Below are 17,485 nucleotides of genomic sequence, written 5' to 3'. Positions count from 1 at the left end.
ATTTACCCAACAAATCACAGTATAATGGTCGACATTATTGGTGCCACGCGAATTTAAAAAAATCTTTTGTGTTTTCGATATTTTTAAATATCTAGTAGGAAGTTTTACGCACCTCAGAACTTATTTTAGCAAGAAAAGGTAGAAGAAAATGCCAATTGGCAACAAACATTTTCGCAATTAAAGGAGGTCGTATTTTTATTGTACAATATAATTGGTGTATACATTTTTTTCAGTTTCTCTTGTAATTTACTTTAAAGTATTATTAAATTTTACACATTTTCCATTTTAAATTTGACGTTATTCAGTGCAGTGCAGTAAGCTAAACGAGTAAGCTGATAATTTTAAGGAACAGTAGTAATTTAGGTTAGGCAAGATCGAAGCCTTCGAAATGTGGGTCTATAGAAGAATTCTACTTGTGTCATGGACAGAACATAGAACCAACCTGTCAATTCTGAAAGAGCTTCATATAAAAGACAGGCTATTAAAAAAAATAAACCAAGCATACCTAAATTACTTCGGCCACATGGTTAGAAGAACGGGGACCATGGAACTATTGGTAGTAGAAGGAAAGGCCGAAGACCAAGAAAAAGATCTCCAACTCGATGGGAAGATCAAATGAAGACTGGTTGGAAAATCCGTCCATCTGGGACGGATAAGGGCTCAAGGAACGATGAGGAGGAGCAATTTATGTTAAATTGAAATTGTTTATTGGTCATTTATGACCAGATTGTAATATTGTAATAATCATCATCGTACTGATGATTGTTGAATAAAAGCAAGTTATCTGGCCATATTTTAAACGATTTTTCTGTAGGTCTCGTGCCTATCGGTTTTAATCCTCTGCGGTTATGGCACTAGTGTTTCACTATGCATTCGTGTAACATGATCGATTAATACATCCTCGTGCACTGCACATTTTATTATTATATTTGAAACTCAAAATCAATTTATATAAATTTTGGTTTCGTTTGATACGAATTTTTTTACCATCGCTCTGTGGTAGTTTCCTACGTTGTTGGAACACCCTGTATATATTATCGAATGTATTTACGTATATTATGTAAGCACACATAATTGTTGTTTATTTACTATGAATGTTCTTATCACAACCAAGACAAATTCCTAGAAGTTATCAACTTTATTCAAATCAGCAAAGTATGGAAAAAACATGAATTTTGATAGATACCTAATAACCCACTTTTAAAATAAATTTAAACCTATTTTTAAATATGTATATACTTATACAGTTGTTATACCTTCACGGAAATACCAGAATTTTAATAAATATACACGGTGCAAGTAAACGATGATATTTTGTTATCAGGTACATTTTTGTGTCTTGTACTCACTTGTGATTCATGTACCTACAAATTAGTAAATTACTAAATAGTACTCTTCATTCTTTTACCAGGAAATTATTATATTAACTTGTAACACATATGCCCTTTCCTTATCTGCTGGATTCATGGGTATAACTTGCCACGATATATGTCGCTACGCCGGAACTCGATCTTAACAGCATTCACTAATTTCGCGACGAACCACTTACAATTCAAACGTACAATCAAGTTTTTCATGGGTGATAAGACACTGCGTAACTCACGATGGACGAGCAAATCTACACATTGGAGGCCAAGAGCAGACAAACGTAGTAGAGGAAGACCACGTACACGTTGGGCTGGAGGAGGAAAATCGCAAATAATGGAGGAGTTTAAGGGAGGTCCATGTCCAGCAGTGGACGTGATAAATGAAGGCAGGATGATGATGATGAAGACACTACGAGTACTTTGTCTTTTACTACGATTGTTTTTGATGTTGTCTTCTTACGTAACTTGGGGAAAGAAAAGGAGCTACTGTATGACATCAACAGATATTGGACTTTTCCTGTCTATTCGATCTATACCGTTTAAGCCATTTACAATACAAGGGTCGATCTACTTCTCTGAAATTAGCCGCTGGGTATACCCTAGGGAAAGATAGGGATAAAAATAATCTTTTGAATATTTATTTATCGTATGGCATACAATAAGAACACATATTTAAAAAGCAATATAAAACATTACATGGAGTATTACAAACGAACATCTAACGCATTAATATAGTCTAAAACATTTTCGGTCGCATTCAGGAACTCGTCAAAAACTCCAGGGAACCGCCTTCGGGGGCATTCTTCAACAATGTGACGGACGGTCTGTCGTTGCGCACCACAGTCACCTTCTTGTTCTTATTCTGTTTAGCGTTGTTCATGTACTCCGGGTCAGTTCAAAGCCTGGCGGTTTCTGTTCGATACAGGCCATTTGCTGTGCTTCCTGTGGTGAGTCGCGCTCCCATTGTCTTCTCCAAGCGTTGGTGAGGTCGAAATGTCCTTAATGTCATTAAATATGTATCTTTTGAATAGATACATATTTAATGACTATTTTTGTGAGAAGTTTAACATTTTAAATACTTCTTGGCCGAGTGATATTAAATTCTTTGTCTGCTTCCATCGATGCATTATACGAGTATCTTGTTTTGGTAAACATCATCTGTTCTATTGCATGTACTAAGTGTTTTACTTTTCTTCTTTCTAGTGCCTTTTCATATCAAAGATCGGCAACAGTTTTCTTCTGTCTTGAGTCTTCCTCAGCAAATCGTTTGAGTTTGAGCATGTCCAATCTAGTGGTATCTATTACGTCTTATTAGAGGAACCAGATATGTCGTTTTAGCTTTTTAATGATTTCGGTCAGCTCAGCTTCTCCGACCATTCGACGCAAAGCGTCCAAGTTGGTGGTTTGGGCAATCGCTCTGTCAACCCCATACAAAACAGTAGAACATATGTAACAAAATTATATCTTATTTGGATATGAAGCCATTTATTGCTTAGAGGACTGGCTATTTCAATCTGAGCTCTTATTTTGAAGCCAGGATATTGTATTAAGTAAGTAAACGCTTCAAGCACAATTATAACTGTAGCATTGCCGTATCTTAAATTAGTTATAATATTTAATTCACTTTTATGCCATTCATTTTCTGCGCATTCGAGTGCGTTTTGGAATACTGTCTTTAAGGTACAACTAGTTTTCAGATCTCCATCCATCCAATGGCACTACAGCTCAAATCGGGCTTTGTACTATCGGGCTACGTAATATTTTTCTTTCAAACACATCTAATGCATTGGCAGATTTCTGTGTCACCACCCATGTTTCACAACCATAACTTACTATGGGCCTGATTATTGTTTTATAGACCCGGAGTTTTGTTTTCCGGTGTACGTCTCGCGATTTGAATATGTGGCCCATCGCGAAATAGGCTTTATTTGCCAGTATAAGCCTTCTATTTATTTCCGGTTCTTCTTCATTGCTTGCGACCAGATCCATTCCTAGGTATGTGAATCTATTTACATGTTCTATATCGTCAATAAGGTGTTGTTGCACCGGTCTATTTGATCTGTTAATTAGTTTTCAGATCTGGGGAGTGCAAACTTTTTCTTTTGCATAATCTCTGAAACATGGATAACTTCTTTTCAACAATCTTATCATTTGGACTTGTACAAGCTTTTGAGAAAAATTAAGTAAGCTTTTAATGTAAATATTGTTTATTAGAAAACTTACACAAGTTTGTCCAACCATTGTGTACAGGATCTGTAGACTTAACAACTAATAGTTTTGTCAATAATTTTAAAAACTATTTAATTATCACAAAAAGATATTAAATATTGTATACATTCTCTATTTAACGCATAAAAGGTACATGTACACTCTCTCCAAGAGAAATATTCTTCGCTGACGCTCGATATAAATTTCGAACGAATGCATCCTTTCATAATAAATGTGACAAATATATTTTTTTCTTGTACTCTTTCTACGACTGCTTGGATTTGGATCTTTTCATCGCGAACCATTTTTTATTACCACTCATTACAAGATAATTTCCTTATCTCTGAGAAATTTTCAGATTAGATCGCATATAAAAAACAAGAACCCTATTTTAGAAAAAATATAACAGTTCACGAACTGTCTTTTATTGTGCATTCTGTATGTAATATCAGTAATTTTAAATACCTAATACTTTTTGTTTGTTTAAACATTACACAATCTCAATGCAAAACAAACAACTGATTAACCACTTTTCTAGTGCCATTCATGTGAAAAACCGTACGATTTACACACCGTGACAAATCAAGAGAGAAAGCAAGCAGTTTGACTCGCCGAGTTTTTGGTGAATGAGAGGTTTTATTCGGTACGAGTTTCCCCTTTATGTTAACTATTTTAGTTATGAATGTACAGTAAATAGACTATTGTATTATTTGTTGTTTTGGATAGTTGTCACACAACATTGGACTGCAAATAACATCCGTTGAATGAGACCGAAGTGAATGAATTGAATATATAAATTTATATAAAATGAACAATTTTCCAATCAGTATTTTGTACATAAACGGTTTTATAATCAAAACAGGAAAATCCCGTGCACGCAAGAATTTATGACCCCTGAGAAATTCCCCGCTTAAGAGTACTGACCTACAAGTATCTTAGTTTCAGACGAACTGAAAGAGACCCAACAAAAATGACGAATGAAGAACAGCGTCAAGAAATAACACGCGGGGTAATTGAACTTGGTCGGGTCGGATAATTCGTTGGTCTTCTTGGTTACGGCATTCTTATTATTACGGTCTTGTTGCAGATAAATAGTAGGAATTGTATTTATGATTTTATATCCAGAAACGTATAAAGGATTTTAACGGCTTCATGAAAAAATAATTAAGTAGAATACGAATCAGGGATGGAAAATACAAGACGTCTGAAATTGTTTGTTGGAAATGTACGTGAAGTTTTACGTGAATAGATATATTCCCTAGATTCATTCTCGCCCTGTTTTTAAGGATCTTAAATTCTTATAATAAATTAAAAGTACAATATGTCTTTCTTTTGGGGAAAAGTCAACAGAAAAATTCAGTTTGCTAATTGAGTTGCTATCATCAAGTCCTCGTAGACACTTTGTCTCAGGACCAGCAACTTCATGTGGAGTCGTACGTTGCCATGTTATCTAATCCACTGGCAACTTTAACATCCTAATATATAAGACTAAATAATGTAAACTAAATTGTAACCTATAACTTTTAACGGGTTTTTACCCAGATATTTAGTGGCTCAAAACATGTACACCTAGACACTGATGATTGAACATGGTTTCCGAAAACGTTTTGTCTTCATGACATAGCCCGATTGGGTTTTTGACGTGACAACGTCTTAAATTAGGTTGTGGCTCGGAGTCATTTAAGAAAAAGTGTAACGCCCGCTCACGTCTGTTACAGTGAGTCGCCGAACGAGAGAGAGGCCCGCCGGACCGGCGAATGCCTTGCGTCTCTCTCCCACTCAAACATGATCGGTCCGCTGCGCGCGGCATTAGAGAATTAGGCGCGTTGAATCGCTAAAGTTGAAAATCGTTGAAAGTATCGTCAGCTGTGTCTGTAGTGAAAATGTGGAGTGCTTAGATTCGTCATTTACAACAACTACAACAATAAAGGTAAATAATTGTACACTAATATTTTATTATCGTAAACTATGATTGATTGATTAATTGTTAGATTGACACAAAAGTTGAGAAACTGAGTTTATAGGTTATGTCATACTATTGACAAATGTTGATAGTGTTAAGTAAATTATTAGTTTAAATCACTCTGCAATCAATCGTAATTCAGTCGATTGAGAAGAAACAGCGCGTATTGCTAGTCAAACATTTAAAATAACAAATTATAACTTCTAACCTGTCAAAACAGGGCGACCAAACAAACGAACTAAACCGACCAATCACCACGCGCGGAGTTAGAATTTAACTGTGTTTAGCAAGAATTTCAAATTCCAATTTTAGTAAATGTTTTAATTTTCAACTTTACCATTTACATTTACAAATTTTAATTAATTTCAAATTTATTTAGCAAAAATTTGAACCTTCGATCTGAATAAGTGTTTTGATTTTCAAATTGATTCTTTAAAATTAAAAATATTAAAATATATATAATCAGAAGTGAACGTCACATAACATTATCTGTACTTATTATTATTTAATATGTAGGCAAATACATGTGACCATACTTGGTAGACACAATTGGAAATAGTAATTTTTTATAACTGAAAAAAATAAATATATAAAATACTGGTAGCAAACAATAACTTAAATGATCGATATCTCCGCAACTAATTGATATATCGAAAAAATATTCAAATAAATTTTGTAGAAAATAATAAGATCAATAATATAATATAAAATAAATAATATATAAAATAATATATAAAAATATAATATATAAAATATAAATAATATATAAAATACCTAATAAATCGGTAATGCAATTCTTATTTTCATTCAATTCCTTGTTCCTACTGTGCAATTTAATAATATTCATATCAATAAATATTCTACCGAGAAAAAGACGTTGTCACGTAAAATCTTCGCCCGTAAAACCGACTTTACAGGCAACCGATTTTTTTTTAATTTATATACCTTTTATAAAGGATTTTAACAAATTTTTTTGTAAAATAATATGTTTTGCGATTACTCGTATGTTGGTGTCATAAATGCCGACAAAAAATTGCATTATCAAATAACAAATCTTATTGTGCATTATATAAAATATTGGAACTGTTGCTTGATAGTAAAAATTCTGGTCAGCAAGATATTGTATGCCTTTTTAACAAAGGAGTTTGATATTTCAACACATTGTTGTAAACTTTAAACGAGCGTGGCAGGTTGTTATTATTTAAGCTGTTGGTATAATATTTTAAAGCAAAATATCACAAACTTGGTGTTCTTACTTCAGTGGCTATAATTTTTATTATTCGAGGTACGTATAAACTTATTTTGACTTAAAATTTCACAGTTGATATAAATTTTTATTTAATAAACCTTTTATTTAATATTAACAGCAAACGGCAGTTAAACTAATTTGGACCTGTAATAGCTGCCCATATTATAATACTAACACATACAGAAATATAAATATATCAAGTTTAAAATTAACTACGTTAGTGGGTTAGTGGGGTTAGATCTTTTTTGCTAAGTGCACTATAACACAAAATTTATTTTTTATAGCAGTTGTAAAAAATGTTTTGTAAATGTAACATTTTTACTTCGTAATAATATATTAAAAGTGGATGTTTTAAGTGAGTGCCTAATACTCTTATTTTATTTTAGAGGATGGATATTTCAAGAGGAAAACTATTAGCGAACCTGGGGATTCAAAAATTTTAACGGACTTTGACCACTGATCCTCGAGAACAAGAAACGAGTAGTTCTTGTAGTACTAAGAAAAATATATCTGCTGAAATGAATTTTGATGAGCCTCTGAAAGTGAATATTTTCACTGCCAGAAGACTGGTCTGAGGAAACTGATTCTGCAGATGAAACGAGAGGCCAAGAGGATATGGAAATCTATTTAAATATAACAAAAAATGATAGCAGAAAGAAACGCGGAAGATCAAGGAAAACACTAAATCAATCAAGACCAGACAGAAAAAAGTTTGCAAATTTTAACCAAAAATATATTTCCGCAAGAAACAAAACTGTATTACCTAAGAAGTTTAATGAAGATTACTCTTGTACATGTTCAAGAAAATGTCACAATATTGTAAATGTTGAAACGAGAAGATTTTTCTACCAATTTTGGAGTATAATAACATTTGAAGGACGCTGTGCTTTACTTAGCGAATATATTGAAGAGGGCAACAAGAAAAGATGTTACACAAAAAACCAAACATCAAGAAGAAGTAAGTCAAGAAAATACTTTATAGATGGCAATCTCGTTTGCAAAGAAAACTTTTTATTAAAGATAAAATTGGTATACCTACATAGTGGTGACAGAATTGAAAATATTAAGATGCACATAGCGTAATTTCCAACATATGTGTCACATTAGTGTCGCAATGAAACGGACTACAAATTTTTAAATCCTGACCTGAATTTATCAAAAATGTATCAATTCTACACAGATACTACAGAAAACCCAGTGAGTCTTACGAAGTATAACAGCGTCTTTTATTCAAATTTTAATTTAAAGTGTGAGACACCACATAAGGATACATGTCGAATGTGTGATACATACAAAGCCCAAATTAGTTCTGCACAGTGCACAGGCTACACAGAAGGAGAATCTAGAAAGAAATCACAGGGAATATCTTGAAATTGTAAATGAGTTAAGAAGTGAAATGAAGGCTGATCTAATATGCGCGCAAGAGGATGAAACGCTTGAGACCCTGACTTTTGATCTCCAAAAAACTCATCCTTTGCCAAAAATACCGACTGGAGTCGCGTATTACAAAAGACAATCAAATTTACTTAATTTAGGTATTTATGTCGGCAGTACAAAAAGAGGTATTTTCAATGTATGGGGAGAGCAAGAGGCAGGCAGGGAACACAAGAAGTCGGTTCATATCTGTGTAAACATATTAATGAAAATATAAAGTCATCCGTAAAGAAATTAATTCTATGGTGTGATTCTTGTAAGGGGGCAGAATAGAAGTATTAAGCTAGTGTTAATGCTTATTCGCATATTTCAAAACCATGCGTCTCTTGAATCCATTTCGTTAAAGTTTTTACTTTCTGGTACAGATTCCTGCCTAATGATTCACATGTAGAATGCGCTCTTAAAACCCATTGAAGACTGTACACTGACAACAATTACATAGAAATAATGAGATCTTGCCGAGTAAAAAATAAATTTGTTGTAAATAGTCTAAGATCAGAAGAAGTTAGTCTTTTGTTACAATCCATAACAAATCGCGAAACATATATAAATAAGGATGTTATTAATTGGCTAAAAACACATATAATACATATTACAAAGGAAAGTCCTATAGTTTTGTACATGAAAAAACATGATCAACAATTTTCGGAGGTAAATATTGAAAAATCAGGTAAAGATCGAAAACCTGTTTTAAAGAATGTAGTGTCTCCTCCCTTGTGGCCAAATGGCAAATCACTGTCCGCTGAAAATATAATGGACCTTAAAGATTTGTCTAAATTAATTCCCCAAGATTATAAAAATCCATAAAATTTCCCCAAAAATCCATAAAAAGGCCATGCCTTTTTATGGATTTTTGAACATCAGCTATGAAGATTTTGAAGAAGATTTGGAAGGAATTGGGTTAAATCCTGTTTTCGAGATTGATCAAGATCAAATCGAGTATTAATTTAATCAATAACAGTTACTTACTATCAGTAATGAACTCGAATTCGAAGTTTTTTTCTGTGTATTTACAATTTCGGAGGGATAGACGGTTATTGCAAAATGACCAGCTTATATTTTTACAATTTTGCAAAAACCGTCGTAAGGCGCTTTAAGTTATTTTTGCAATAAAACTGTTTTTACTTATTTTGCTTTTGTACGTTTTTTAAGGTAGCCTGTAATTATTGAAATATAAAAATGCCAAAATAAAGCCTTATTTTCTATCAGTGAATTTTTTAAAGTAGGTAGATACATTATGCTCATTTACTCTGAACCATATATATGTGGCTTAGACTTTTATTGCAGAACACCATCCAACTAATTCCTAAAATCATAGTAAATAAAAGCAGTAATTAACTGATTATTGAGACAGTGAGAGTGTGCTTGCTTTTCTGTGTAGTAAAGTACCACTGAAGTTTCAGCCGTAACAGAAAAAGTATACTTTTCTATACATCTTATTCACCAACACTTCTAAATTAGTAATTTTTAATTTTACTTAAAAATGTCCGTTTCCTTTCTGTGTTACTTAGAACAAAAAAAGGCCTTTATATGTCTAAAGAATGTTGACTTACTAATTGAACACGATATCTTTGACATATCTGAACGGTATTTTGCATTGCATATTCGATTTTCGCAATTCCGCCGGCCAGTGAGCCGTTGTAACGTTTTATAATAACAGTCTTCAGTGGGTAATAACATTTACCATTACATCTTGTATTCTTAGCTTACCCCACACGTCTCGCAAGAAGAATATGAGGCCTTTGTCGCTACGTTGCCAGATACGCGGCTAATTTGTTATTGCATAACGAAAGCTCAAAAAGGAACTAAAAAATATTACTGTGGAGTCTAAAATGTGTTGAAAAATGAGTAAGCTACATATCTACTCTTCTTGTATCTCAGTTCTTCCCAGATAAAGCGCTCTGGAGTTTCTTGTGCTCTGGGGGGCACAGTAATTTGAGAGTCTGTACACAGGTTTCATCCTCTTCTACAATATCGACAATGTCATTTTTTAAGTATTTTTTTTTATTTCCCTCTCTCTTCAGTGTAGTGGTCATCGTGATGCCTGTGATGGTGTATTACCCGTCTCTGTCTCTAGTCATTGTCTCTTTTGTTTAAGCTAATGCAATCTTTAAATCTTCTATATACGAGGCGTATTCAAAAAACACCCGGAATTTTCGTTTTTTGATATTTATTTATTCGTCTACATTATTGTTGTCTCCTTCAACGTAGTCCCCATCGGATATTATGCACTTGTGCCAACATTTGGGATAGCCTTTAGTTCTATCAGCGATGCGCTTTCAATGTCATCTATGCTTGTGAAACGTCGGCTCTTTTTTTTGGAAACGGGAAAAAGTCACAGGGAGCCATGTCTGGCGAATATGGAGGCTGGATCATCATTTACAGTATTGTTTTTGGCCAAAAATTCACGAATACGCAGTGAAGTGTGAGCTGGTGCATTATCGTGATTCAAAACGCATGAGTTGTTTTTTCACAAATTCAGTCGTTTTTTCGGATTACTTCACGCGAATGGCGTTGAACTTGTAGGTAGTACTCTTTATTGACCGTTTGACCTCGTGGCAAAAATTCATGGTGCACTATGCCATTAAAATCAAAGAACACAGTGAGTATAACCTTCACGTTCAACCGCACTTGTCAAGCCTTTTTTGGTCTTGTCTAACCAGAATGCTTCCACTGAGAAGATTGAACCTTAGCTTCAACGTCATATCATTAAACCCATATTTCTTCACCTGTTATAACCCTTTTGAGTAAATCTGGGTCGTCGTTTACGTCATTGAGACATTGACTCCTGAGCAACTTCCATTCGCCGATGTTTTTGTTCAAAATTCAACAATTTTGGAACAAATTTTGCTGAGACGCGTTTCATACCCAAAATGTTTGAAAAAATATCATGTCATGAGCCAATTGATATGAGAGCTTTATCAGCGACTTCTCTGATTGTGAATCGGCGGTCGTTCATAACTATTTCTGTCACTTTTTTTACGTTTTCATCAATTCTTGATGTGCCCGAGCGTTCATCGTCTTCAAGGCCCTCTTGGAAGCCCTTGTTTTTTTCATAGCATGTTTATCATAGGAATTTGTTAACATTTCACACACTTTGTTACACTTTATTTCATTTTTTACGCAAAATTTAACACAAATTCTTCGATTCATTTTTTTAAAGAAATGAAAATCGCGTCAGCTCATAGCTCATAAAAACCGTCATTAGCAGCTACCGCAGACAAGCTAAACGATGAATATAGCTGCACTTTTTTACTGTAGGAGCATGTATAGCAACATAATAAAAAATTTAAACCCGCGAAATTTAAAAATTCCGGGTATTAGGGAAGATCGAAGGTAGGAGAGGAGCCGGCCGCAAACAATTATCCTGGTTAAGAAATATTAAAGAATGGACAGGAATACACAATACAGGCGAGTTGTGTCACGCCGCCAAGAACAGAATTCTAATAATGAGATAGTCGCCTACGCACTTTGGTGTATGGCATGTTAAGAAGAAGAAGGGTATTTTTTGAACACACCTTGTATAGTTCCCTGGAAGCATACAGCTTATTACTGCTTAGTAAAAATGAGACACAATGAGTTAGTTTACACAGTTAATTCTTTAAAATGTAAATTATTCTTCTTCTAAATGTGCCTATCTTCTAGAGATGTAGGCGACCACATTGACCCATCTTATTCTATTCACAGCAGCTCGAAATAAATCAGTTTTGAATGATGGAATTACTGGGAATACTTGAAATTACCAACGTTGTAATTACTAGTGTTATTGCTATTACTTATGGCTATTACTAGTGTATAAATGACATGCCATCGTCGATAATTTTAATTTATGAATGCTAAGTCACTATCACGCAGATCTTGAATGTAGAGATGTGTAGATATGGCAATCCTGGGTGTCTAAGTGTGCTTTTGCGAAAAACTTCTTACTTCTCAGATCGGAGAGCCCTATTTACGTATACGCGATTGACGGATTTTTGAAAACTTCTTTGAAGGCTTCTAAAACAGGGATGTTGCTTCGTACGCGTCTTATTTTGCTCTGGTTTTTGTACGCGGGTGTATGGTGTTCGGGGAGTCTTTTTTTTAAAACATGTCTTTTATGCACACCGAACACTTACACTGCTGTCATTTATATTTACACATTCCGTAATGTTGGCAAATTATTGTGAAAAGTGGAGTTAAACTTTTCTTATTAAATTAAAAATATTTTTAAATAGTTTTAGATGTTAGAATATATTTATTCGAACACGGACCAATTAATTGAATAAATTACCAATTTATTACGATTATTAATATAATTAGGGCAAGAGCAATATTGGATATGATGGGCATAGTGATGATAACTTCCGGAAAATATGGCTAAGGCACTCGCAAAAGTCGTCGTAAAAGTAGGAAATAATTGATTTAAGTATATTAATATTTTTAAATGGTGTATAACTACCTATTGCTAATGTCAGACAAAGCATTAGGACTCTCTGCCACAATTTGTAGCATTGCAGCTTAGGTAAGAATTATATATATTTTTATTTTCTTCTAAGCTGCTACACTATCGGCTCAATATCGTAGTAATCTGACCTGTTTGAAAATAAATCTGTATCACCTGTTTATAATAGCCGACAGCCCTTAACGAAACATAAACAGAACCAAACCGGTAATTTTCCGTCTCGGGTGCAGGTATCGCTGAGTATTATTCCATGAAAACAAATTCTGCAGAAAGGGTGACGCTTCCAAAAATACACAATAGAGGGTAACGTCATTTTTCTTTGAATCATTTCTTAACATGGTGGTGACGTTGTTGTCAGATGTATTTGATAGTCAGAAGTATCAAATCAAATACAAGATGACAATAGGCAAAGGCTGGTTTCTTGCAATTACTAAGGGCTGGTTATTCTAACGCTAATCAAAACTTGATTGTAATCAAATATTTAATGAAAATCAAATACGTCACATTTTGAGGTTATGTTGACTGATGTATTTTAGTCAATTTTATTATTTTGCGTTTTAATTTAAAATAAACCATAATTAAACTCTTTCTGATGTTGATTTCATGTTTTTATTTACAAATCAATAATAAAAATAAGCAATTTTTAATAATTTTGACAGCTGCTCTAACGTATTTGATTGTAATTAAATATTTGATTACAATCAAGTTTTGAACAGCCGGCCCTAAACCTCAAAGCTTGAAATCGTGTTTGAAACTGATAGCTCCAAGTAAACAAACCAGAAACGTCACAAAGTGTACTTAAAATCTGAATACGTCCCAAGCGTTCATAAAAATAACATAATGTCTTTACTTAATATCAGGCGGTAGCTGGTTTGTCTTTAGTTTCATGCGTGGAAGACAATGATGCTAGATAAAACGTATGTGTTTTATTTCGCCAGGTAATAATGACGCACGAGTAAACAACCATGGACTCAACTGTAATAACTAATCTGGTTGTAACAAATATTTTGCAGGCAAATAATAAATAAAAGGTATGTTTTAAAGATCTAAATCTTTTCATAATCTTGTTAACATGGAACTGTCTTTAATGTTGAGCAAAAGAGGTAAAACTGCTATGCAAATCAACATTTCCGAGTAAAATATGCAGTGTACATAAATTATATCAAAAGGATTTACTGTAAATAACTTATTATTAATACTATAAAAAAAGATTATAAAAGTCGCGAATACGATATACTAGAAAATAAATATTTATCTATTTAGCAACGCTATCAAAAATACAAATAGTAACGTCGTTTAAACCACAATTTTACAAGAAGTTACAGCATTCTATATAGTTTTTTCTCTGCTGTAGTAACTCGCCGCATCGACTTCCGCCTTTTCAAGGATACCTTCACAGATATGTCAACGCCGCCAGCTTTCTTTCCCGCGTTCCAATACGAATCGAATATTGAGTTGTCCTTGCACAGACTGCGCAAGCGCCTCTCATTCGAACTTTTCGGTATCGTGAGAAGGCAACCCGGCCACGTGGTAATGTTAGCCGGTTCTCTGACCGCATAGACACGTTGCTGTTGTGTTGCGTATTAAAAATTAAAACATAAGGATTAGGAACTGATTTTTTTGTTTTGACAACTTGGCAGTCGTCCACCCTTTGAGGAATTGTAGTTTCGAGTGTGTATGTGTGTTCACGGACTATTTATTTTTGGATGTGGTTTAAATTCTATGATGGTAAGTATACCATATTGTTTGTCAGTGCCATACGAATAAGCCTACTATAGACCGGATACGTTTTAATAAATGCTTTTCATTGAATTTCGTTTTCGTTTGGACAGGACAAAGTATGTATTAAAATTTGTTGTGAATTGCTGCGCAATATGTGTTCAATCCGTAACATTGTGAAACTTTGTATTACGTTAATGCATAATAAAACATATTCGCTATGTAGAGGACAATGTCAAGTTAATAAAAAAACTATTTGTAGTGCGCAACGAGAAAATTCCAATCCCAAGTTAAAAAAAAACGTGTTAATGTTAAATATGAATATTTGTTATCACAAAATCGTTATCAATGTCCGAATTGATTACAGCGTTGACGCGATACAAAGTTTTCTAATTTGCCCAATCAGTGTAATTGTTTACTAATTTTGTTTGTCATCGTACATATAAATAAATTAATTAACAGATCTTGTTAATTAAAGTTCTGGATAAAATCAAAGAACATGTTTTGTTTATAAATACTAATAACAACCACATTATTTTCCATAAATTTACTATTTGCAAAATTTGTAAATTTTGATTTAGCAAATATACCCGCATTGTTTTATGGCAAATTTGAACTGTGTTTATACAGGCCTATTAGAAGCAGGAAAATAATTAATATCAGTGAATTTTAAATCATTTAAATATTATGATTTGGGACTTGACATAATTAAATTTTGTTTTTTCCTTTTGGCAATGGGAATAGGTCCTGTGTAGGTAAACAGCTGGTTTGTACCGTTGTTATACAGTCCCTTTTGTGTTTAAAATTCTTCTTCTTCCTCTTTATAAGCAATACTTGTTCATTGGCAGATTAATACCCCTATGGAAGATTGTCACACTCCATCTTTTGCGCAATCGTCCGATACTTCTTTTGCCGATTGGTGTCTTATCTCTTGCTATTTTGACGACACGGGTCTTCTCCAATCTGCTTATGTGGTTATTCCATTCTTTTTTTCTATTTTGTATCCATTTATTTATACACTGTACGTTACATTTTCTTCCAATGTCTTTACTTCTCTTTCGATCTCTCCGCGTATTTCCTGTAATTTTTCTCAGTACTCTCATCTCTGCCTCTGTGCCGTTTCCAGTAGCCTTTGCGTTGTTGCTGTATCAGGTCTTATTTCTCAGGCATGTCATTATTTTTCTTACACTGGCTTTATAAATTCTTGATTTAATCTCAGTGTTAATGTGTCTGTTTCGCCATATAGTGTTAAGGCATCCTACCCGTCTATTTGCTTTTTGTACTTGATCTCTCAGTTCTTTGTCCAGGTCTCCATAGCTAGGCGGTGTAATTCCCAGGTATTTTATTCCCATTACTTGTTCAATACTGATGCCATCAATTTCTATTTTACATTTGGTTGGTTCTTTGCTGACTACCATTGTTTTAGTTTTCTGAGATGAGATTGTCATATTAAATTCTTTTGCTCTTATGTTAAATCTGTGGACCAGTCTTTGCAGACTATCTTCATCTTGAACTATCAGTATTGCGTCGTCTGCGTAACGAGAGTATTTTTATTTCTTTCTTTCCCATTCGGTATCATCTTCCTTTGTTAACGCTTTTGATGATTTCATCCATGATTAAATTAAAGAGTATGGGACTCAATGAATCCCCTTGTCCTATTCCGCTGCCTATTTCTATAGGTTCTGTAAGTTGTACATCTATTCTGACTTTTTGTCAGAAGTTTTCAAGTATTTTCCGAACTTCCTGTACACTTATATTAAGTTCTTCATTTGTGGTAATTTCTGGTGTTTTTGGTTCTAGCGTCGTTTGTTGTTCCTCTGCATATCGTTTTTTTAGGTAGTCAATCCAGGTTTGCTTTTCTATGTATTTTGGTTTTATTAGTTCCTTTATAGTTCTTATTAGAACAAATAATAAGCTATTTTGGACATGTGCTTCAAAGAAATGGTCTTGAAAAACTTACCATCCAGGGAGAAGTAGAAGGCAAAAGAAATAGAGATAGATCTCCCACACGATACACGGACCATATTGTTGCTACCATTGGCGCTCCATTGTCAGAATGTGCTAGAATGGCAGAAGATAGAAAAACGTGGAGGAACATTGGGAAATTTAGCTAATAGCTTCATGATATCACGATACCTGCATCAGGTTAACGACTAAGAAGAAGAAGTTCCTTTACCTCCGTTCTTTGAACTTATGAAGCGCCATATTTCCTTTTGACGGCCGTAAAAACCATGTCCCATTTCTTTCGAAAAGCGTTCCCAGTGATCATTTTTTATTTTTCCTACAAGTGCATGTGTTTCGTTTTTAATTGTCTTGTAATTATGGTATGTCTCTTGTTTTTTTGGTTGACATGTATTTCAGGTAACATTTTTTCTTCACTTCTGTAAAAAACCATGGAGTTCTTCGCCTTGGGAACGATTTATTTTTATTTATATTTCTTTCACAAGAACTTCCTTGGCCGAGGCTAAGATATTAGACTTAATTTTTGCCCAGAAGTCGAAAAAGTCTTTCCTTTTCATTTTTGAAACAATGACAGGATGAGATTTTCTAGGTGGTCGAACCAGTTGCATGGAAACATGAGGATGATTGTATGGTATTTGTCTGGTATTTTAGATATTTTGACAATTGTTTGCATTCCCTTTGTGGAACTCTCCCTTCTTTCTTGTGTAGATATACTCTTTTCTTAAACTTGCCGTTTTCTAGTACAATGTCACGGCCCATGAATCACTTTTATACCTCCCTGTTTACATTCAGATAGTTTTCTAATATTCTCTCATTATGGTTTACCTTTGCTGTGGTAGACTCATGATCAGGTACCCAAAAAACTCGTCTCTTATTAGCTACCTCTTGAGGAATTTCAACATCGTTAGATGAACCAGAGTCTGATCTATTATTATATTATTATATTGTACCATACATCAACATTATTATCAACTTCAAACATTCTTTCGATTACAGATACCACATTGTTTCGTTTCTGGTTCTGATTATTTAATTCTCCCCTCTCTGCTTCAGGTAAAGCTTTCTTTAGTATTCTACTGATACCCACGCGAAGCTCCCTAGGTAATCGAAAATTGTACAGTCTTATAGGTATTGAGATATGG

At 33.9% G+C, this 17,485-nt stretch overlaps 1 protein-coding gene across 3 annotated transcripts in view; it reads left to right on the top strand.

Moving 5' to 3' along the window:
* The window catches only part of spoon (A-kinase anchor protein spoonbill), a 108,586-nt gene that overhangs the window by 21,425 nt on the left and 69,676 nt on the right, over positions 1–17,485 (top strand). The window contains exon 1 of one of the 3 annotated variants that reach the window (XM_072525089.1): positions 14,182–14,390. The exons of 1 other annotated variant lie outside the window; for it this stretch is intronic. The gene's annotated coding sequence lies outside the window, so the exon portion shown is untranslated. Of the gene's footprint in view, positions 1–14,181; positions 14,391–14,417; positions 14,501–17,485 lie in introns of those variants that run through there. One more of the 3 variants, XM_072525090.1, reaches the window with a different exon arrangement.

Source organism: Diabrotica undecimpunctata, chromosome 3, assembly GCF_040954645.1.
Source record: "Diabrotica undecimpunctata isolate CICGRU chromosome 3, icDiaUnde3, whole genome shotgun sequence".
Classification (NCBI taxonomy): domain Eukaryota; kingdom Metazoa; phylum Arthropoda; class Insecta; order Coleoptera; family Chrysomelidae; genus Diabrotica; species Diabrotica undecimpunctata.
This window is presented reverse-complemented; position numbering and strand designations above follow the sequence as displayed.